The sequence below is a fragment of the Lichenostomus cassidix genome, chromosome 1 (assembly GCF_008360975.1).
Source record: "Lichenostomus cassidix isolate B80296 chromosome 1, HeHo_3.0, whole genome shotgun sequence".
Lineage (NCBI taxonomy): Eukaryota > Metazoa > Chordata > Aves > Passeriformes > Meliphagidae > Lichenostomus > Lichenostomus cassidix.
The window spans coordinates 1,926,147-1,948,470 of record NC_139479.1 but is presented as its reverse complement, the minus strand read 5'-3'; the positions used below and the strand labels follow the sequence as shown (position 1 = coordinate 1,948,470).

At 44.9% G+C, this 22,324-nt stretch overlaps 1 protein-coding gene and 1 long non-coding RNA gene across 3 annotated transcripts in view; one reads left to right on the top strand and one right to left on the bottom strand.

Moving 5' to 3' along the window:
• Positions 1 to 22,324, top strand: part of LOC146444049 (uncharacterized) — a 280,352-nt gene that overhangs the window by 230,439 nt on the left and 27,589 nt on the right. The window lies entirely within an intron of this gene.
• Positions 19,742 to 21,285, bottom strand: LOC146444051 (uncharacterized). The gene is made up of 3 exons (XR_014849617.1): positions 20,756 to 21,285; positions 20,487 to 20,656; positions 19,742 to 20,019 (listed from the first exon to the last, which is right to left on the bottom strand). It is a non-coding gene; the product is annotated as an uncharacterized LOC146444051 (long non-coding RNA).

Genomic DNA, 22,324 nt, shown 5'->3' with positions numbered 1-22,324 from the left:
CCGCGGAATCAAGAGATGCTCTGGAAAATGTACTTCCTGCAGCCTTCATATTCTCCACTTCCTTTTATCCCTACCCTTCCCACTCCCAGGAGGTTAATAGCTCTCAGTCAGCTTGGTGGTTCCAGTGCCCCAAGTCTTCCTTCCGGCTCCATTTGATTTATAATCCTAAATCTTCTGGAAAAGGCTGCAGAGGCCAAGCCTTTCCACAAACTAATTCTGCAAGCAAAACAATCCATGCAGTAGGCAAGTAACCCCGTCTAGATTTGGGGAGCTTTGGTTACATGAAAGTGAGAATATAAAAACACGTTTTGCATGTAGCTGAATACTGTTGAACACATTTGGAAAGGATCAAGTCGAGGCTACCTAAATCATTCAATAAAATCTGCTACATAAAACATCTAATAAATTGTAACGGCAAGGACTTGTGTGCAGAGAGGCTGAAATTCCAGCTATGCACTGAAAATAAAATTTGGTCACATAGTCTCTCCCTTTTTTTTCTTTTTTTTTCCCCCCTTCCCTGACTTTACTGCCCATTGGGCTGGGAGTGTCCAGTTTCACTGGAACACCACAGAAAATGTTTGGCACCAGTCTCAAAGGAGAAATGATTTGGTATGCTGTGATTTGCTTTATGATTTGGGGGATCCTTTATTAATCCCTGAAGTTTCAAATCTCTTAAGACCATGATTAAATCAAAACAAAAAATAAAAATAAACCCTCAAACTTCCTTGGTGCAAAGGCGATTCTGGTCATTAAGGAAAAAAACGATCATAAAACTCCTGGGACAAAGCAACGAGGATTTCATAGTAAATTATGGAGTTAAATAATGGTAGGCTCTCACAGGAGAATAAAACTCACTAATTCACTTAAGCACTCCGTAAGTGAAGCTGGAATGCTGCTAATACAATCAGATTTCTATAATCATGTTAGGAAGAATGATAGCCTTGTGCTCCATATCCCTTTCCTCAAATTCGGCACCTATGAGATGCAGTGGGAGCAAAAATAAAAACCCCACAGAATCCAGATGAGGAAGCTGGAAGCATCTGTTTCTGTGCCTCTTTGTTCTAGCCAATAGGTCCTCAATTAAATTGCATTTCTCTGCATTTTTTGCTGCTGAACTGCCTTAAAGACATAACAACCAAGCTCAGGAAGATATTCAGCATAGGTGACAGCATGGATGACGTATTGTCTGAAGCAAACTCTCTTGGAAACAGGATATAAAATCCTTGGGATTGGTTTCGAGTTGTCATGACCTAGGAATTAAGCTCAGTTCGGGCGGATTTGAGAAATTGGACGTGTTTTCACTTAGTCATTTTTTTTCCCCAAAAAAGTAACATTGGCCAGTAAATTCTCCTCATTTGAAACGTGACTTGTGATGACCTCGTAATCTGAACTTGTGATTTGAACCGGTTTTAATGAATAGTGCAGAAGGCAGCATGGAGGGAACTGAAGAAGTCTTTGATGTATCAGGATAACCCAAGCAGGAGCAAAGCTTTCCTCAGGAGCAGCTTCATTATCCTCCAGACTCTTTTTGTGTAAACTTTTTAATTTGAATGTAGGTGATGGACTTGTTCAGAATTTAGAGCTGTTAATTTTTTGCTCGTTAACGGCTAATGAGCTCGGTGAGTTAATGAGTATATTTGGTCCTTGCAGAATGGGGCACAAGTTCCATGCAGGAGATGAGCAGGAGAGTTCAGCCTGGGCTGGAACTCCCTAGGTCTGAGTGCTTTCTCTGCAGCTCCCCTCCCTTGAGGGCTTAAAAAAGTGGCTCAGCTTAAAAATAGAGATCAGAGAATCCCAGAATTCCAGAATTAAGGTTGGAAAAGTCTTCAAAGGTCATGGAGTCCCAGCTGTGCCCAGTGGCCACCTTGTCCCCAGCCCAGAGCACTGAGTGCCACAGCCAGGCCTTCCTGGGACACCTGCAGGGATGGGGACTGCAAACCTCCCTGGGCAGCTCCTGCCAAGGCCTGAGCACCCTTTCCATGCAGAAATTCCTGCTGCTGGCCAAGCTGAGCCTCCCCTGGCCCAGCCTGAGGCTGTTCCCTCTCCTGCTGTCCCTGTTCCCTGGAGCACAGCCTGACCCCCCGGCTGTCCCCTCCTGGCAGCAGCTGTGCAGAGCCACAAGGTTCCCCTGAGCCTCCTGTGCTCCAGGGAAGAAACTCCACAGGGCTGGTGGAAAAAGACACCCCAGGTCTCCTCCAAACAAGACAAGAATGGTGCAAAGACACCACAAATTGGTAAAAATTGAGGTAAAAGCAGCTGCCCAAAATGGAGGGAAATGTAAAACACAGGCTGAAAAACCCCAAACCAAAGCAGGTGGTTTGAGTATCTCAACACAAACCCTCAAGAGCTCAAAGCTTCAAACCTGTTCTTTCCTGGGTTGTTCTTCCAAGACTTCCATGAGCTAAAACTGGACACAGTTCTGATCTCAGCAGTGTCTGCTTCGCTCTCCACTGGGGCTCAGGTCCAAGCACTCTGGTATTACTGAAAATACTTCTATGGGCTGGAATGGGAATTTGATTGGAACCAGAAGTCACAGACAGCAAGTAGGGGTTTGGAGAGCTCTGTAATTCAGCAGCAGGACCTGAGCAGAGGGAAGAAAACAACCAAAAAAAAAATAGTGATACTAAATTACCACACGGTCAGAATACCAATCCAGTGACATCTGTTCAAAGGAGGCAGCGAGAGACAAAGCCTTGCCTTGAGTTTTCAAAAATGCATCTGATGTAGGGAATTTTATATTCAAAACTCTGTATCACAGGTAATTAAAACTGAGTCATAATCGCTCGGAAAGAACTGCACATGCAAGTCCCACATATTTCCAATACACAGAAGATTTTGTGCATTTTTCTTGTGCCTATTACTCAGAATATTCTTGACAACTGCAATCCTGAAGGATGTCCCAAGGTCATTCCCACCCTTTTGGACTAGAAATGGCAGCGAAATCACTGAGGAACAGCACAGGGAAAGAAGGGTGCGACCTAAAACTCAGCAGAAATTAAAAAATTGCCTTTGTTGAAGGAGGACAGACAGAAAACAGCAACATCCCAGATCCCAGTGACCAAGAAATGAGACATCCAAGGAGTTCAGCTTTCTCCCTCCATCCCTGGAGGCAAGGCAGGAGGAAAGAACAAAGACTTTATGGCCCAAAATCTGGGTGGGAGTCTGACATCCTTGAAAGAGCAATAATGAGGGGAAGGAAGGAAGGAGAAAGAAGGTGCAAGAGAGTGGGAAAGAGATGAGTGATGTCCAACGTGTGGGGTAAGAAAGCTTTTTAAAACTCCAGGACATACCAGACATGAGTCAGAGAAAGGAAAGAGGAGGAAGGAAAATATTATTAACTCGAAGACCACCATTAGTGGAGGCTCTTAGAACAAACCCCAAGTGACAATTCCCTCTCCCAGGACAAGGCTGCAGCTCCTGGCACCTCATTCTCATGATAAATATTCCAGCAAGAGCAGGAAGAGCCCCAACCTGAGCACGGTTTAGCAGCAACTCATAGACAATAAAATAGGAAACGGTGCATGCACCAGACATTTTTATTATGCTTTCGTTTTTGTAACTTTACAGCCTTCTTATTACCAGTCCAAACCTATTCCTGTACTTCTGTCCTGTTATAATTATAATTATAATTATTGCTGCTATCGCTACTGGAGCAGCAGCAGCAGTAAAGTGTTTTTTCTCAGCACATGTTTCAGCAGTACCTTCCACTTTCCCTGCATTTGGCACGAGGCAGCAAGTTGCTTACAGGGAACCTCAGGACTCCCAGCCAAGTTTTGAAAATCCATAATGGGTTGCAAATGTTTTGGGGTGGTTGACTGATGAATGCAGTAACTTTACCATTTATCCTATTTTTTACCATTAGCAAATCTTGGGTATTTTCTGGGACGGCAGCACTTTCCCTTTTTTTTTTTATGATTTAAAAAAAACCCCTCAAACCAAAAAACTTTTGAAAATTATCAAAAATGGCTGTTTAACTCATTGATCAGGCTGCTGCTCATAAAAATAAATCCAGCAGGGTTGTTGCAGTGATGAACTTTAAAAAGAGGCAATAGGACAATTTCTACTGTAAGAAAACACAGTGTCAAAATGCAGTTACCTGCCATCCTTTACACTTTATAAAAGCCACTTTCTGCCCTGCATTCTCAGCCTCTCCCCTCATAATGATGCACTTCATCTTTTCAGGGGAAAAGAAATCAGTGACTCCCAGAACAGTCCCTGCTTCACTTATCCATTTATTCACCTTCTTTTCAGTTCCAAGCTTGTTTATAATTGAAAGTTGCTCATTTCGTTGGAGTTTTTTTCCCATTCCGCACATCACCTGTGATTTATACAAACAATAAAACCAGCCAGAGGTGCTCTGCTGAGGATCTGTGCATTTTGGGAGGTGAAGAAAGAGTTTTACATCAGGATAATAAGCCAAAGCCTAAGTAATTAGGAGCTGTTATTGCACCAACAGCTCGAGCTGGGATATTTTACAACTTGAGCTGGGATATTTTACATTCTGCTAGCCCTGACCAATCTCATGGCCAAGGAGGACCAGGGCTCTGCTCTTCCTTGGAATTCCACAGGAGATTACTCAGATGGTTACAATTTATTTAGGGGTGTGTTCAAGAATTCTTCATTTCTTAGCTTGCCGACGAGGAGTGAAACCCAAAATGTCTCTGAAGAGCAAACACAGGCAGAATACCTGCAGGAATCATTTATCAAGCACTTACCCCTCAAGTTAGTGAAATTAACTCACCTTATTTTGAAGACTGGAAGTCGGAGATTTTACTCTTTCATTTGTATTTCAACACCAAATGGATCTTTCTCCCTTTGCAGCATTTAAAATGCAGTTCTGCCACTCCAGGGCCTCCCCATACTCACAAGGCATTAACCTGTATTTTCAGAATTATTAAATATTACAGTAATGAAGTATAAAAACCCATTCTTCAGCCAAATGATTTTCATTCTTTGTTGCCTCATGACCCCAGATAATGTAATTTCAATGACATGAGGGATCTAAAACACAACTCTGAGCATTTTTTTCATTTGTACACCAAAGGGCTTTGAAACAGGCAGTGCCCAGCCTGAGCCCAGAGTGTGACACCAGAGTGTCCCAGCAGTTTGAAGAGCAGATTCCACCTCTGGTGCTGATGCTGATCTGCTGCAAAAAAAGGGGGAAATCAATGAGTCTTTCTTGTCTTTTGTTGTATATTTAGAGTCTTTGAGGCAAAGGTGTCTCTGTGAGGAGCTACAGATCCAGGGGAGAAACAGACACATGTTTGGGTTCATCATGAATTCATGGAGTGGTTTGGGTTAGAAGGGACCTTAAATCCCATCCAGTGCCACCCCAGCCATGGCAGGGACACCTTCCACTGTTCCCAGGCTGCTCCAAGCCCCATTGTCCAACCTGGCCTTGGACACTGCCAGGGATCCAGGGGCAGCCACAGCTTCTCTGGGAATTCCATCCCAGGGCCTCCCCACCCTGCCAGGGAACAATTCCTAATTCCCAAGATCCCATCTCTCCCTGCCCTCTGGCACTTTGCAGCCATTCCCTGTGTCCTGTCCCTGCAGCCCTTGGCAATTGTCTCTCTCCATGTTTCCTGCAGCTCCTTCAGGCACCAAAAGGCCACAAGGAGGTCACCCCAAAGCTTCTCCTCTCCAGGCTGAACAATCCCAGCTCTGCCAGCCTTTCCTCCCAGCAGAGCTGCTCCATCCCTCTGCTCATCCTGCTGCCTCCTCTGCACTCTCTCCAGCAGCTCCAGCTCCTTGCTGTGCTGAGTCCCAGGGCTGGAGCAGCTCTGCAGGTGAGCTCTCACCTGAGCACAGGGACACAACCCCAATCCTTTCCTGTTACCCGTGGAGTTTTGGGAGCTTCCACAATTTAAAAATTCAAAGCATCTATTTCTGAGCCTGAATAGATTTTGCAACAAGTTGCTGTAAACTCATTCCATCATCTTCCTCACTGCTGCTCTTTGGCATTCCCAAATTTTGTACCTCAAAATAGGAACTCAGCTCATCCTGACTGTCCAAACTTGATTTATTTCACTGGCACCATGACAGTTCAAAAGAGCTGAAAATCTGCTTTGCACATTCAAGCTTCCGCCCTGTAGATGATGTTCTGTAAATTTCTCTCTAAATGTACTGAAACTCCATGGTTTGACAGAACAAATCTTACAGTGGCCTTTGTGACTAAATCTCTGAAATGTGTAGGACAAAATGGTTTGTGCTTTTAAGCTCTAAATTTAGATAAGCACGCGCCTGTCTTAGGGTTTGGTGGGTTTGTTTTTTGGGGGTTTTTTTTGGTTTTTTTTTGTTTTTTGCTACTTATTCTTAAAAAAAAAAGAAAAGAAAATAAATTCTTTAGTTGGGGAAAACTTTGAGAGGCTTTAAGTTCTTTCATTCCCCACTCCAAGGTGAAAAAGCTGCACTTGTTTAGTGATGTAAAAGAGAATATATATGAATATTAGTGTTAAGTCTCAACTGCTCTAAAGATTTCATATTTGGAATAAAAAGTACTGAAAGTTTGCATAAAACCCTTCAAGAAATTTCCTGACTGCAGAAAACATTAAAATATTTGTTGAGTAAATTAGGACAAGTGAGTGTTAAGTAATTGCAAATTGCTAAAGGCATTCAGGACCCAGGAAAGCCAATAAACTGAAATTTTCCCTCAAGTTTTATTCAGTTTGTCTCTAATGAAGAACAAAAAAACTCAGTCCTCCTGTTGAGCAACCACTGCATTAAAAACCTTTTACCACCCATGCTGCAGTGCAAATATTGAAGTTTAAAAAAAAGGGTTTGAGTAGTAAATAAATGTATTTTAGGGGTGGTGGCCATGGAGGAAGAGCTGAGCAATAGCCCATCCCAGATTCCCCTGCAAGAAAATGGGAAATGTGCACATCTTCCTCTCCTTTGCCAAGGCTCTGAGTGTGTTGTAAAGACTGCAGAGAAAGGATTTCCTGATGTGTTTGGAGGATATTGTACAAAAAAGCTCTCTCTCCTTACAGACACCAATTTCTGTGGGTGCAGCAGTGATCCAGGCTGCAGAAATAAGACAAATAGGAGAACTTTTGGGGTGAGAGGCACAACTCCAGGGCACCCCTGGTACCCCAGAGAGCATGGGTTGGGCTGTGTGCTCTCCTCTCCCTTCCTTCAGATGCTCTTCCTGCTGCTGGAGGATTTTTGGGATATTCCTCCTTCCTCCCTGTCTCCCTCAGCCTCACCCAGCGACTCTTCCTTCCTCCCAGACCTCTCCTTTTCCAAGCAGTGCTCAGTAGCTCCCCTGGAGCTTCACTTCCCTCCTTGGGGAACCAGACAGGCTCAGATCTCCATGGGAAAGGAGCTGAAATGTCCATCCAGCCCTGCAGAATCCCTGCTCACCATCTGGGGATCCAAACTTCCCATCTGCTCTCTCACAGGGAGAAGAGGCTTTGTAGTGGAGATGGCTGAATTTTCTCCCACTGACAAAAACAAAACCCAAGCCCTAAACATTTTTATTAAAACCAGAAGCATGTTCAGGTCCTGGTATTTCACCAAGGCACAAAACATATTTCGACAGGAAATTAATTTTTTTTCCCGAAGTTTCCAGCACTCCCCTCCCTTAAATCAGCCCCCAACTCCTTTAGCAGCCACATGAACTCCCTGATAACCTCGCTGTGGAAAAGGCAGATGGAAAAAATCCTGACCCACACAAAGAGGGAAAGATGCCTCTGGAGGGAAAGCATCCAGCAGCAACTGTCTGCTGAATTCCCTGCTGGAAACCTCCTCCCTGCTCACCACAGAGCTCCACAGCCTTCCTGCTTTCTCTCCAAACTCTGTGTCTCCCAACGATGCCCTTGCAGTTTTCTCAAGCCCAAATGAACATTTACCAGTATTTATTTCTGAGTGGGTGCAATGGGCTCTGTGCTGAAGCTTCAACCAGCAGGGCTTGCACAGAAAGTCACAGCCAGGAGTGTTTTCAGTGTGGTTTTCCACCTCTTTTTGTCGTTTAAAATTCTCTCAAAAGGGAGTTCAGCTCTTTTCCATCCCCTGGTTTCCCTTGCCCTGCTTTGCCTCCCATTTTTCCTGCACAGCCTGGTTTTCCCTGGGGATAACTCCTGGGATCAGCACAGATCCAGGCTCCACCTCTCACCTCTGCTCCATCTTCTCATGTTTGAGAGCACAGTGGCTTTTCAAAAGGCTATTTTTATTTTTCTGCACGGCTCAGATCATTATAACGAATGTTCCCAACTTCTATTTGGAAAGTTAGGCTCAGGCTTTGATCTTCTTTAAGCATTTAACTTAGACAAAGTTGTTCTATTGACTTACATTCCTCAAGTCAGGCATATGCACGAGGCCTTTAAGAATTATTGCCTCAGCCTAAGTCAATCCTAAACCTTACATGAATTCTGGATATTAAAAAGAAAAATGTTTGAAAACCCAGGTCTCTGAGGAAAGAAATAAATACTTATATATGTCCACTACATTATGAAAACTACTGTACTTGAATGAGACAGTCATGGATGTTTTTTAGATTTAAGAAAATAATTTTGAAATAAAATATACCCATCCATGCATGATTAATGTGGCTTCTCTGTTCTCTTCTACTCGCATTATTTATATTCCTAGTGAGAGGGGAAAAATTCTTTCCAGCTAAAGAAGCAGCCTCTTTTATGAATAAAAATGAGTTTTTCTTCCTTTTTTTTTTTTTTAAAGAAAAGTGGAAAAAAAGGCCTTTCAATTTGATTTTCTGACATCAAAATAATATGGTGCAACGCTGAATATGACCTGCTCCTCTCTTTGATTTCTACCATGTCAAATGTTCCTAACAGGCTTCAGCAACACTCCCAGACTGCAGTCTGGGAAAGCACACACAATAACAGGTAGTCACGGCCCAAAATTGCCTGAAAGGAGAGGACAGGGCTGGAGATAACACAGACAAAACCAATAAATAACTCCATTTATACAGCAAGCAGCAGTCGTCCCACAGCCATTTCCTTGCCACCAGACAAGAATGATTTCCCAGCATATATCATTTATCATCAAGATTCCTACAGACAGATGTGTTCAGAAAGATCCCAGAGATTCCAGGCAAGAACATTTTAAGAGGCCACAGACCTCTGGAGAGGTGTAACACACATGTCAAAAGTACCAAAGAGGACTTCAGGCAGGGAAGAGATGTTGGGACAAAAGGTTTTTGTAGGATTGGGTTGCTAAAAACTGGAGAACTTTTCAAGACACCCCAAGCTCTAGAAAGCTCCTTTGTCATCTCAGTGCATGGTCCACTTCAAATTGTGGCAGTTTTTCACCCTTTAGGCCAGGCTGGAGCAGGGAGAGGAGAGAGGAGAGGAGAGGAGAGGAGAGGAGAGGAGAGGAGAGGAGAGGAGAGGAGAGGAGAGGAGAGGAGAGGAGAGGAGAGGAGAGGAGAGGAGAGGAGAGGAGAGGAGAGGAGAGGAGAGGAGAGGAGAGGAGAGGAGAGGAGAGGAGAGGAAATTTTGGATTATGTGTTGCCCTCAACTCCCCACTGCCCAAAAAGTACCAAAGTTACATAGGTGATGTGACTTCTGTTCCTGGATGTCTCCCAAAAGCAGTTCCAAATCATAATGGATTCTTCATGAATTTTTTAAAAATTACTCTCAAGGTAGATACTCAACTGTTTTATTTGCCAAACCACCCCAGGAAAAGCCTTAAAACCCCACTTTGCTCTGAAATCATAAAGGAGAACAAGTTGTTCCCTTCAATGTTGCACTGATCCCACTCCAGGTAACAGCAAACTCCTTCCCAGTCCCACCTCCCTGGGACTCTCTGGACACAATTCCTCAGTGCAGGTACAGAATTGAGTCAGTCAAAAGTTACACTGAACAGAAAACCAAATTATTTCATTTTCCATTGGTGAGTAATAGGTGGAAAGTACAGAATGTCATTACGGGGCTGGAGAACCATCTGGTAAAAGCTCCTGTATGAACAGAGCAGATGAACTCCATGGAAATATTAAGGAAACATCCACTGAAGGCATTTAGCCCCTCCAGAGACCCATAGTTCACGCATGGTGGGCAGGTAATAATGTCCAATTATTCTGGAAACAACTAAACAAGTCACTGTAAAATTATCTCATTTGCACCAGATCCAGCATTAAGTGTTTTTTAAAATATTCATCATTCATTCTAGGTAAGGAAACAAAACAACTGATCAATCTCTGAGGAGCTGCACATTAATCATGAAGCCATAGTGAGAAACTGGCAATTTTTCATTATTCCAGGAGTCATATTTTACAGCTGACAGGCTGGCGGGGTGGTCCATGTCTGTGGCATTATCACAGCTGGGATGAACAACCAAGCTTCACACAATTCCAGGAGCAATTGTTGGAGTCAAACAAGAACCTGTGGAAAAACAGGGAATTTTTTGAGATTTTTTGTTGTTTTTTTTTTAATCTGAATCAAGTTTATGTAGCAGACAAGTAGCTGAAAGCAAGTTTTCCCATCCCTTCAAGAGGATTTGGATGTCATGACGAATTCTCTCTCTGATAATTTTGATGCTACAAGAACACCAGGAATTTGAGAAACCCCCTGGCTGCACATTCAGCAGTGACCACTCGCCCAACACAGCCTCTATTTTTGGACTTTTCTCCCTTCTCTCCAAGCCTTTAGGCTTTGTTTAGATCCTCAGCTCCTCTGGTGCTGCTCAGGCGCCACTGGCAGAGCAGGAATCACTGGATGGTAATCCATTATCAATTGTCAAAAGAGACAACTTGTAAATCCCACACACCCCCGAGCTTCAGATGTGTTTCCTGGCAAATTCTGACAGCAAAAAGGCCACAGCACGAGGATTTTAAAGACAGCTTTTAAATCCAGAATGCTCTCACAGGGGGGATGGATCCACAAGAGCTTCTCTGTGGTGTCTGAGGACCTCTCAGAAATGTTCTCCAAGTGATTTTTGTCAAACAAGCTGCAAATTTAAGGCTGAATCTACACGAGGCCTGATAAGAGTGGATTTATGGAGTGAAAGAGCAGTGCTGAGTATCTGATGTGAGGATGATAGATGTTCAAGGGACTTGACTTCAGGCTGGTTTCAGTCTGGGCCTGCGGGCTGAAGATGTAGAAATAATTGGGGAGAATGAAAAGCAACACTGGGACATTGTCTGGTTTGATTGAAGCCAAAAGGAGCCCAGTTGGTGTGCTCAGAGCTGCTCTGTGCTCCAAGCCAAAGCGTGCTAAGTGGCAATGAGCAGGAGATCCCTGAAGTAGCTGCGCCCTAATTAAGTGTCAGTCTGATCTATCAGCAAGCTTCCAATTCATGTTTCCTAATTTATTAGCAAATTTAATTGAAATTGTTATATTTATGGACCTAGAAAAGATCCTGGTGATAACAGAACTTGTCCCTGAGCTGCCAAAACTTTCCTGTCCCGTTCTGTGGCGGCTTTGATCGGAAATAAATTGGAAATTCCAGTGCGTCCTTGCAAAATTCCTGTATATATCAAACCTAATGACTGAGGAGTAGGGAGAGAATTTGAGCCAAGTCATGGTTCATAACTTGATTTTGAGCCTGTTCCAGTAACACCCCCCTGCCTCACGCCAGTTTGATTTAGAGATAGGCCTGGTGCCCAGCAACGTCTAATTTTGTCTGTAATTACAGATTTAATGTTCCTGACATGGTCTTTGCAGAGGAGGGACCCTCTGAGGAACCTCCAGACGGGCTGAATAGCTGCTGGGGTTGAGGCTCAGACTCTAAAATGTAATACAAAAGGACAAAAAAATGTGAAGAGAATAGGTTAAAGCAGCTGCAGCAAGCCCAGGCTCCATACCTGCAGCATTCCTGGGGATGGAGAGGGAATCTCTCCTCCACCCAGCCCTGTTTGGATGTGGAAGCAGAAGGCTGAGATTAGGATCACAATCAAACAGGCTCCATTTCAGCATGTAATGTGAGGATTATTGGCTGTGCCTCTGCGAGATGTTTTCTTTTTGGGATTTCTCCTCTGCTGGCACGTGGATTGCTGAAAAGCAGGAATTGGACCCCAGGCTGCTGCTGCTGCTCCTTTTGCTCCCTCAGTTCCTTCAGCAAGCTTTATCCACACTTATACTCCAAACTAGCAAATTTCTGGTCAAGATTTGTGGAAAATGGAAAACTTGGGCAGGGTTTTGAGTGACCTGGTCCATTGGGAAGTGTTCCTGCCCATGGCAGAGGGATAGATAACTTTAATCCTTTCCAACCTAAACCATTCTGTGATTCCAGGAATTGCAGACACAGGGATGCAATGATTACAGAATTACCTTCATGTGTTCCTCTATCCCTTTGTGGAAGACAACAAAGCTGGAACCTCACTCCCAAATTATTCAATAACTCAAACAAGAACTGAATTTTTGCCCCAGAAATTATTCCACCAAGGAGATTCCAACACAATCCTGATCCCAGCCCACTGGAATCTGCTAACACTGAAGACCAGAGTGCTGCAGCTCTTAGGGCTGGAAATGAGACCAGGACCAGGTTTATTGTCTCATATTTCTGGGTGATAGAGCTTGGCTGATTGTGTTTATCAGGCACTGCCAACCTCAACAGGCACAGTGACCTCTGGGACAATTTTTATTGCCTGGGCACCAGGCAGAAAGCAAAGCAGAAAGTCTTGGTTTTACTTTTCACATAACCTGCAAGGAGATTCGATTAGTTAAAAAAATATATAAGATCTTCACCTACAAATGTCTTCATGGTTTTCGTACCCTGAGGCAAATCACAGTGATAAAAATATCATTTTGCTAACAGTCAGTTTGCCAGTTCTGGGGGGAAATCTGTGTCTTAGTTACTAAAGGGTAAATATGAGCCACGCTGTGTTGCACCCCAAAATTCATAATTGTCATTATTACCATCTCTGCTGGTTTTGGCTGGGACAAAGTTGGTTTTTTTTTTCCCCAGTGGCTGTTATGGAGCTGTGCTTTGGGTTTGTGCTGGACATAGGGTGGATAAAATAGAGAATTTTTTTTTTTTGTTATTGCTGAGCAGGGCTTACACAGAGCCAAGGCCTTTTCTGGTTTTCATTCTGCCATGCTGGAGCACTTTCCCTGGGGAGACAGGATGAGAAAATTGGGATTGTTCAGCCTGGAGAAGAGAAGGTTGTGTGGAGACCTCACAGCACCTTCCAGGGTCTGAAGGAGCTACAGGAAACTTGGAGAGTTCAGCTGCAAATGGTTGCCCTCCACGTTCTTTAAAATGCCATTTCAAAGGAATTTATTTCCTGTAGCAAAGCGAGCATCCAGATATTCCCATACAAGCCAGGTTGGTACTTTGCTCCCTTTAGGAAAAGAAATTGGATTTTTCTTTAAAATAAAAGGTCAAAGGATGGACTTGATGATCTTAGAGGCTTTTTCCAACCAAGTTATGGGGTTAAGTAGGGCCCACAGTCTGAACTCAATGAGAAAATAAAACATCTCCCCACCTTTGTTACCAATAAATAAACACCATGGAGAAATGTAGGTGAAACCTAGAAGAACCCAACATTTTCAATTTTAAAATTCAAAACTTGTATCCAAGAAATGCTTGTAGAAAAACCCCAAAAGGATTCGGAAGGAGTCAATCATGAGACATCTGTGATGACTCTTCTGGCTGCTCTAAAGCAGAAGAGGCACCTCAGAGCAGATGCAGCTATTCCCACTCCTCATCACCTGAAATCCAAACCTGTGTGCCACAAACCCATTGAGCTCCCCTGCTTTATAACTGGGTGAAAAAAATCCAGCATTAAAAAACCTCCTTCTGGTTTTGTCTCCAAATGTGTGAGAATTCAGGGTTCTTCACCCGGGATTCACAAAAAGAAGAATTTTTCAAAACTTTTTTAGCTGCTGGCAGTGTTGGTTGACAGGAGCAGGATGTGGTCCTCTGCAAACCACTTGGCTTCAGCCAATTCCCATTTTCCAAAATTCCAGACAACCTGAGTGTTCAGTGGGAGAATCCGCTCTCCTGCAATGTCTGAGCTCCTCCAGGAGAGCAGAGAATTTATTTTGGTCACAAACACTTCGGTCCTTTCACACAACACAAAATGTTTTCTCCTGCTTGATTTCATCCATCCCTGACCTTCCCAACAATTCTGATTTATTATTCTAATTACTCCCAAGTGTTGCAGTGTCTGCTGTGAGTTCAACATCTGCAGCCTGCAGGGTTTGGAGGATTCCCTGGGTGAAAATCCACCCCAAAAAGGAAAATGATGGCACAGCAACAGCAGGAGTGAGAAATATCGTGTTGTGGGAATTGTTCAGCTCTGTGAGTGAATATTCCTGTGGCATATTCCCCCTGCAGGTGTCCAAGGAAGGTCTGGCTGTGGCACTCAGTGCTCTGGGCTGGGGACAAGGTGAGCATTGGGCACAGCTGGGACTGGATGAGGACTTTTCCAGCCTCAGGGATTCTGGGATTCTGTGAAAGGGCTTCAGAATTTAAAAAAAAAAAAATTACCATATCAATCTTCTGATGGACAGAAGAATGTTTCTATACCCCATGGGAGGAACAAGTTTTACTGAGACACATTAAATAATTAACAATTTCTAAATATCCTATGCATTTCAGTGCATTGTGTGATTCTAGGAAGAGTTAGTCACACCTCTGCTGTTTGCTGGAACACAAAGATTTTCTAAATCTAAATTTAGGGACACTATTTAGGGAACTGGTGCATCATCACCTTGGGGAGACCTTGCACAGCCCAGAAATCCTGGTCAGCTAAGGAATTTTTCCTCATATTTCCTGTGGTGATGAGATCAATAGGGTGGATATCTGGCTTCCCCTGCTGCATTTCAGTTTGAATTTACATCCTCTAATCTGCTTTACATTGAACAGCACAACTCTTCCCTTTGAGAGAATCCCAGGCTGGCCCTGAACATCCATCACAGAATAAATAAAAGAGAAAAATGCTCACATACCTGACCCAAATACTTGTTCAGGCTTTGGGAACTTTCCAGTTCAGATGTGCATCCAACATCTGAAGGAAGGATCCTCTCTTGCCTCGTCACCTGCAATGGTTTGATCCACATTTTTTGGTGAAACACCAAACCTCAGGAATATTAATATTATTTGAGAGACAGTCCCTTGAACAACAAGGGATTGATGTTCAAGGCCTTGTAGAAAAACCCCAGAAGGATTTGGAAGGAGTCAATCATGAGACATCTGGGAAGATTCTTTTGGCTGTTCTAAAGCAAAAGAGGCAACTCAGAGTGGATGCAGCAAGCCTAACAAGTAGATTTTTATAGATCTGCCAAGACCTGATGATATAGTGGCAGTGGGATTTTAATTTTTTTTTTTTTTTTAATAAATCAAGAATGAAATGTCTGTCATTGAGGCAGGCCCAGAAGATGGGATGAGGAAACCTCCAACACGTGTGAGCATGACAGGGAGGGACACAGCTCTGAAGCCACATCTGGATCCAATGCTGGGCCAGCTCTTCATTTTGGAATGATTTGTACCAAAGGCAGCAGGCAGAAACATCCCTGACCTTTCCAGGGAGGCAAGGATGGGGAGATGAGTGGCTGATGCAAAGATCTGCCTTTGGGAGGCTTGGAACTTCCCAAAGGACCTCACAGAACAGAGGGAAGATTTACAGCCTCTTGTTCAAGGAGAATATTGGGGGAATATCTTATTAAATGCTTCTTACTGTCGAGGCCTGCTGCTAAACAAACAAGTTTCCAGTTCAGATACTGGTGTCTGCAACATCCCCAAGGCAGTTTAGGGTTTCAAATCCATTTTTTTGTGGAAGGCCAAAGGCATCCCCAAGTCTGTGCTCAGCCATCTGGCAGCCCTGAGTGACCATTCCTGCTGGACTCCGCACTGCAGAGGCAACACTCAGCTCCTGCCTGTGTGCAGTTTGGGGTTCCTCATGTCAAAAAGGACATTAGGGGCTGGAGAGTGTCCAGAGAAGGGGACAGAGCTGGGGAGGGGCTGGAAAACATCTTGTCTTGGGAGGGGAAGCTGAGGGAGCTGGGAAAGGAGCTCAGTGTGGAGCAGAGGAGCTCAGGGGAACCTCATTGCTCTGCACAACTCTGACAGGAGGGGCAGGGAGGGGGTCAGGCTGTGCTGAGTGTCCCAAGGGAAAGGAGGAGAGGAAATGGCCTGAAATTGCAACTGGGTAGGCTCAGGTTGGAGATTGGGAAAGAAAAATTCCCTGGAAGAGTGGTGAGGCCTTGGGATGAGCTGCCCAGGGAGGTTTGCAGTCCCTGTCTCTGGCAGTGTTCAGGAGGAGTCTGGATGTGGCCCTTGGGGACATGGTTTGGGTGATGCTGGTGCTGCTGGGGTGGCACTGGCTGATCCTGAACGTCCTTTCCCACCTTGACGATTCTGTGCTTCCCAAAGGCACGAATACAACAACAACAGCACCAGCACCAGCCTGCCTTTCTCCCCTCGCACTCCGGAGCAGTTTGGAGCAGCAGAGCTCAGCTCCGCAGCATCCCCAGCGCAGCTCTCCCGGCGCTCGGAGCCGCAGAGCACACTGACATCTAGTGGGGTCTGCAGAGAGCTCTGAGCTCTTTCCTCTGCTGCCAACAATCCTCCCCAAAAGTTCACAGCAGCTTTTTGCAGCTCACAGATTCCCAGCCATCGGGCAGGGGTGTCCAGAGAAGCTGTGGCTGCCCCTGGATCCCTGGCAGTGTCCAAGGCCAGGTTGGACACTGGGGCTTGGAGCAGCCTGGGACAGTGGAATATTCCCTGTCAGTGTCAGGGGATTGGAACAAGATGATCTTTCAGGTGCCTTCTGACTCAGATCGTTCTGTGATTAACACAGAGAAAGATGAGCCTCCTCAATGTCCCATCTCTATTTTGGCCACAGTTTCCAGCGATTTTCCAGGTACACTTGACATGTTCCCTTTTAGGGTCTGAGAAAGAACAGAACTCCAAAGGCTGCAGCTAGCTCAGCACACCTTCCCCAAAAGGGAAGTGACTCCTTGGAGGGGAATGCAGCAGGAGAAAGGGACAAGGAAAAAATGGAGGGAAAATATTTCCAGGTACATTCTTTTAATATGACTTTCTTCCTTAGTTTAGCTACATCCCTCCAAGTTCATGGCACAAAAAAGCAGGAGTGGGGTAGGAAAATTAATTCCTCATTCTGATCCCGCAGCTGAACTCCCTGCTGTAACCCACACTGCAGTAGGGAAAAAGGGAATTAATCATGGATATTAGACTGAAGTGACCCCAGTCCTGCCCAGCTGCACTGCTGTCTCCATTTCAGTGCCCATCCCTCCCGAACTCCCAGCCCTGGTCTCCAGGAGACTGTAAACACTCAGCTGAACCTGATGCTCCTTTTTCCAGCATTGTATCCCTGCCGGAACAGGCATGCTCTGCTTTCCGACACCTCCCCTGCCGCGGCAAATTTAGACAGCCTGGGTCATGCCCTCCCAGCTGGCCACTGACACCAGGCTCCTCCTCGGCACAGGATCTGCCTGCCGTGTTTCGAGGTTGGAAGATGTGTTTGGAATTCCTGTTCCTGAGGTCTCCTTGAACCCTGAACTCTGGGGGCTGCCGGGGTTGTCCTCTGCAGAATCTCCTGGAGATCCATGGCACCTCCTAGGGATCCATGTCACCTCCTAGGGATCCATGGCAGATCCCTGTAGGAAGCCAGCTGATGCAGAGACAGGATCAGCTCTTCACCTTCCGTGCAGCAGGACAGCCCTAGGATGGGGTGAGCATTTCCCTGCCTGCCGTGGATTTGCTGCTTCCCAGCACGAAGGAACATCCTCTCTGTGTCCCTGGAGGTGATGGTGACACTCCTCATCTCTTGTGACCCACCAGGGATCATCACCACAAGCTTCTGGGCTGATTTTCCTGGAGGAAAATCTCCTCATCCTGCTGGGATGCCTGAGAGCCTCACGTAAGTCACCAGGGGTGGAGAACAGGCTCTTCTTGTCTTTCCTATTGAATCTGCAGATGAGGGAGAATGGGTAACAAAACCTGCTCCTCGTGTTTTCCTCAGCAACACAAAGCTGATTATTTGCCAGATGGAATCTATAAACTGGTGTTTTAATCAGGGTTTTAAGTAATCCCAGCTCCTCCACAGGTTGTTTGTAAGGGTAGGATGGTTGCTCAGTGCTGTTCCAAATGAAGATTCCTCTTCTCCTGAGTTATAAAGAACTGGAAAAAAAAGTTGGGGCAACACCATGTTTTAAAGAAGGTGTAAAAGTTCAGGGAAAGAGGGATTGGAGTGATTTTAGGGTGGGGTTTTTTTTCACCTAAGGGAGTACAGAGCCTGCTGTGAACACAGAGGGCTGTTTGAGCTGCTTGGCTGTCGCTGTTGAGCAGCTAGCAGAGTAATGAATGCATCGGTTCTCAGTGGCAAGAAGGAATGACCTTTATTGTTTTGATTTCATCACATTTATAGAGTTCTCAAAAGTCACCCAGATTGGTCAGTCAGAAGCCTTCCCCCAGGCCTGATTGGCCAGGCCTGTACTGCCCAAGTTCTGGGACACTGTTCCAACAACATCCAAACTTTATCTTTATTTACAAAACACAAGAAAACCTCTCATGGGAAAAACTGTGCTAGCCACACTTGGCCTTGTTCCTGATGTTTGTAACTAAACAGCACCAGCCAAAGGAATTTTTTGGTATCAAGGATTGCTTCTAAACAGCTTCCCTGCCATGGCTGCACAAGTCAACATCAGAAGTTTGCACTGAATTTTAGGTCCAGCTGTGAGAGGCTCAGACTTTTTAAAGAATAATAATAATAACAACAAAGCACACCATCCTCTACATCTAAGTTAAAATCCGGCCAAGGATGCCCAGATGTGCAAAGTTTCATTTTGCAGTAACTGCCACTTTATTTCTGTACAAACTTCAGGTTCTGGAGAGCATTTCCTCGTGTTCTGTTCACATCCCAGGCTGCCAAATTTTCTTGGAGCCTTCTTAGCTTTTGGACAAGTGCAGACAGTTCTGAAGGAGCAGAAACTGTTTGAAAGGATCCAGAAGAGTGGTTCACACACTCCTGAGTACAAATTGAACACAGCTCTGCCAAGCACTAACCTAAACAGAGCCAGCCTGTAATAAAGCCCAAGAACTCATTAATTCACAGAGTGCAGGTGCTGAGTCTGCTGCAGGTTTGGTCTGGGATGGTTTTTCCCACTCTGGTTTCACTGTTTGGGTAAAAATATGCAATATAGGGATGAAGTGAGCTGTGATTAGCAGGGGAACTCAAGGACTGAGGATATTGAACTCACACTGATGCCTTAAAAGCTGGTAAAAATATGAGGCAGACACAGCAGTATAGGGAAAAAAGGGTTTTACCTTGGTTTAATAGGATCCTGGTGCACAACTCATCAAAGGTGGAAACACCCCGAGGAGCACACTGTGTACAATGTGTACACTAATTTATGGACCTCACAAATTAGCATATCTACCTAAAATCCCCCAATAAGAAACTTAACAAATGGAGTAATTGTCCCCCTATTCTAATTATCCCCCCTCAAGTGAGGCTACAGTCTAGTTCACAAAAACATGTTCCAGAGAGGAGGCTCTGGCCAAGGCTGGAGCCTCTAGTTTTGAGATAATTATAAATGTTTCATCTTTCCCTTTGAAGAACCCCAAACTAAGCTAAATATCAGAGTACAAAAGTTATAAACATGTGGGGCTAAGGTACAGGGAGTGTTTGTGAAGGGCACAAGGAAGGGGAAAGGGTATAAAACGTATAAAAAGGATATAAAGAGCGTATAAAGAGAAAAGACAAAAACCATCAGGCACCAACACTCTGCAGCCACAAAGAACTGCTCTCCTCTCTGCACCTATTCCAGAAACCAGGACTAGGAACATCCACCTTGCTGAGATCCAGTGGCCTACATTCCTGCTGCAGGCAAGATGCAGTAACCTGAGCCCCCCTGGCATTATTTTCCAAGCTCCCTGCCAGTGCAGCCTGTTCAGTTTAACATCCTGGTGGTGCTCAGCTCACTCCTTCCTGCAGCAATGCCCCTCAGAGTGGCAGGAGTTGCACAAACCCTCTTCAGCCAGGACAAAGTTTCCATTTTTCCTGCCCAGATGAAATTCCACTCGCAGGTGTGGGGTGTTTATTTGTTGGAGAGGGGTAATGAATACTGAATCAAAGGCCAGGCGAAAAGTCTCCTGTAAGGAGGGAGCAGGATGAGGGAGGATTTAGACACAGGATGAAAATTGTAAAACTGGTTTTCATATTGCCATTGCACTTCCAGGGGAGGGAGGGAGTATGTTAACAATTTTATAATAGAGGCAAACACAATACAAAATTAAGCCCCTGAGAGATCCCCCTGTCTTTCTTCTCCACTCAGGCTATATTTCTATTTTTATTTTTTTTTAAGTAATAACCAAACTTCCTTCACAAGTCCTCGGTACTTACAGCAAATCAGGACACAAGGGCATCTCAGTCTGAGTCATAGCCATAATTATATGATTGAAATAGCAAATGCCATCAATAAGGCTTCGTTTGTCTCTTGCAAACATTCCCTGTTGGATCATTGTTCTGGATAAACCTGGATGTCACTTTTCCCACAGATTAGAGCCCAGCAGTTGGGACTGTGTTTGAAACACACCCTGAAGGTTAATTTTGAACTCACCAACCAGCCTAGAGAGCAGAAGCTTCTGAGATATCAGATTCCTGAGCACTTTATGAAAATAACCAGTGAGGCAGAGAAAACTGTCCTTGGAATTCTTCCAGGGTGGGAAAGGCAGCAGAATTGCCTTTATTTACTCCACAGCACAATTCACCACAGGGATGCTCATTGCCCTGCAGGAAAACAGATTTTTCAGCTCACTTCTTAGCAAAACACATGTACTCAGAATTCCAGAATCCCTGAGGTTGGAAAAGAGATCCAAAATCACCAACCTGTGACCAATCCTAGGGCACTGAGTGCCACAGCCAGGCCTTCCTGGGACACCTGCAGGGATGGGGACTGCAAACCTCCCTGGGCAGCTCCTGCCAAGGCCTGAGCACCCTTTCCATGCAGAAATTCCTGCTGCTGGCCAAGCTGAGCCTCCCCTGGCCCAGCCTGAGGCTGTTCCCTCTCCTGCCAACCCTTCACTCTGGAGGTTTGGGATCATCTGGGGGACAGAGGGTTGGGAGAGTTGCTGAAATCCACCCAGAGCTGTGCACGATGGTCAGAGGGAGGTGGGTGCTGGGTGAATGTCCCAGCTCTTAACACCAATTACTCAAACCCCCTCACATCCCTAAAATATCACATTTTCCCACTCCCAACCCCCTGCCCCCAAATTTCCTCAAGCTCAGCTTGCTTCATTGTCCCAACAGAAACCAGCAGAGGAAAATCTTTTCTGTTTCAGGTTCTGGGAAGAGCAAAATGCAAACCTGAAACAGCAAAAAGGGAGCTGGGAGCCCAAGCCATGCTCACAGGAGCTCTTACTCCAGCTACAAAGCAGTTTGGCTCAGTGAAAGCAGCCACAGCCAGCAAATTGGGGAATTTTAAAACTCCTGTGTCAACCAGAGCCCTCACAAGGAGAAGTGAGTACATTATATAATTTTTTATAGAGCTACACTCTTCTAACCCTCCTTCCCTCAAATACAGAAGAACTAAGGCTCAACCTGCTTCTCCCCACTCTCTTCTGCATTTTAATTCCCAACAGAGCAGAGCTGAGGACTCTCCAGCCCAGCAACCCAAACAGGTCAAGCACTTCTCATTCCCTGCTTTTAGCCTTGACCCTAAACCTTTAAGGGTAGAAGGTCTGTAACAAAATGAGTAACACCTGAACTTAATTTCTGATGCTTCCCATGCTGCACTTACCCCTCCTGCAGGACTTAACTATGGAAATTCTCGGGGTGGGCTAAAAACACCTGCCACAAAACCTGATGTTTTCTCTTTCCCATCCAATTTCCAATATTTTGCTAAATTTTGAAGAAGCGGGCTGGTTTTTTATTTAGTGTACTTATACACACACACACAATTGATGTGTGAGATAAGAAATGCACGTGGTTGTTGTTATCACAAAGATAATGGAAATACTTATCTGGCTGTAACCTCACACCTGGATCAAGGGTGCAAGAGTACAAACCTTGATCCAATTGCATTTTGCACAGGAGAATTTAATTCCTTTTCTCTTATTCTTAGAAGAATGAAGAGAAAATACAACCAAACCCCCAGAATATAACACCTTCTGAGTCTGAGCTGTTATTCCTCACCCTGTCCTTTTCCAGGCCATAAATCCATGTGTCTGCCTGAGGAAGCTTTCCCACCTTCATCCCACACTGCCTGATTTTACAGCTCTAACAATCAAGTCAATATTGCCTTTGCAGTGCAATATTTCTGTCATTCTCCTCGGGTCTATCCTAAGTTTGCTTAAAGATAAAAGAGATGATAATTAATTTGTGAGAGAGGAAAGGCAGAGCCTTAAATCCTTTCCTGCTGGAAAGCAAACTGAAGTGTGTGCTTAGCAGTGGTGGCAG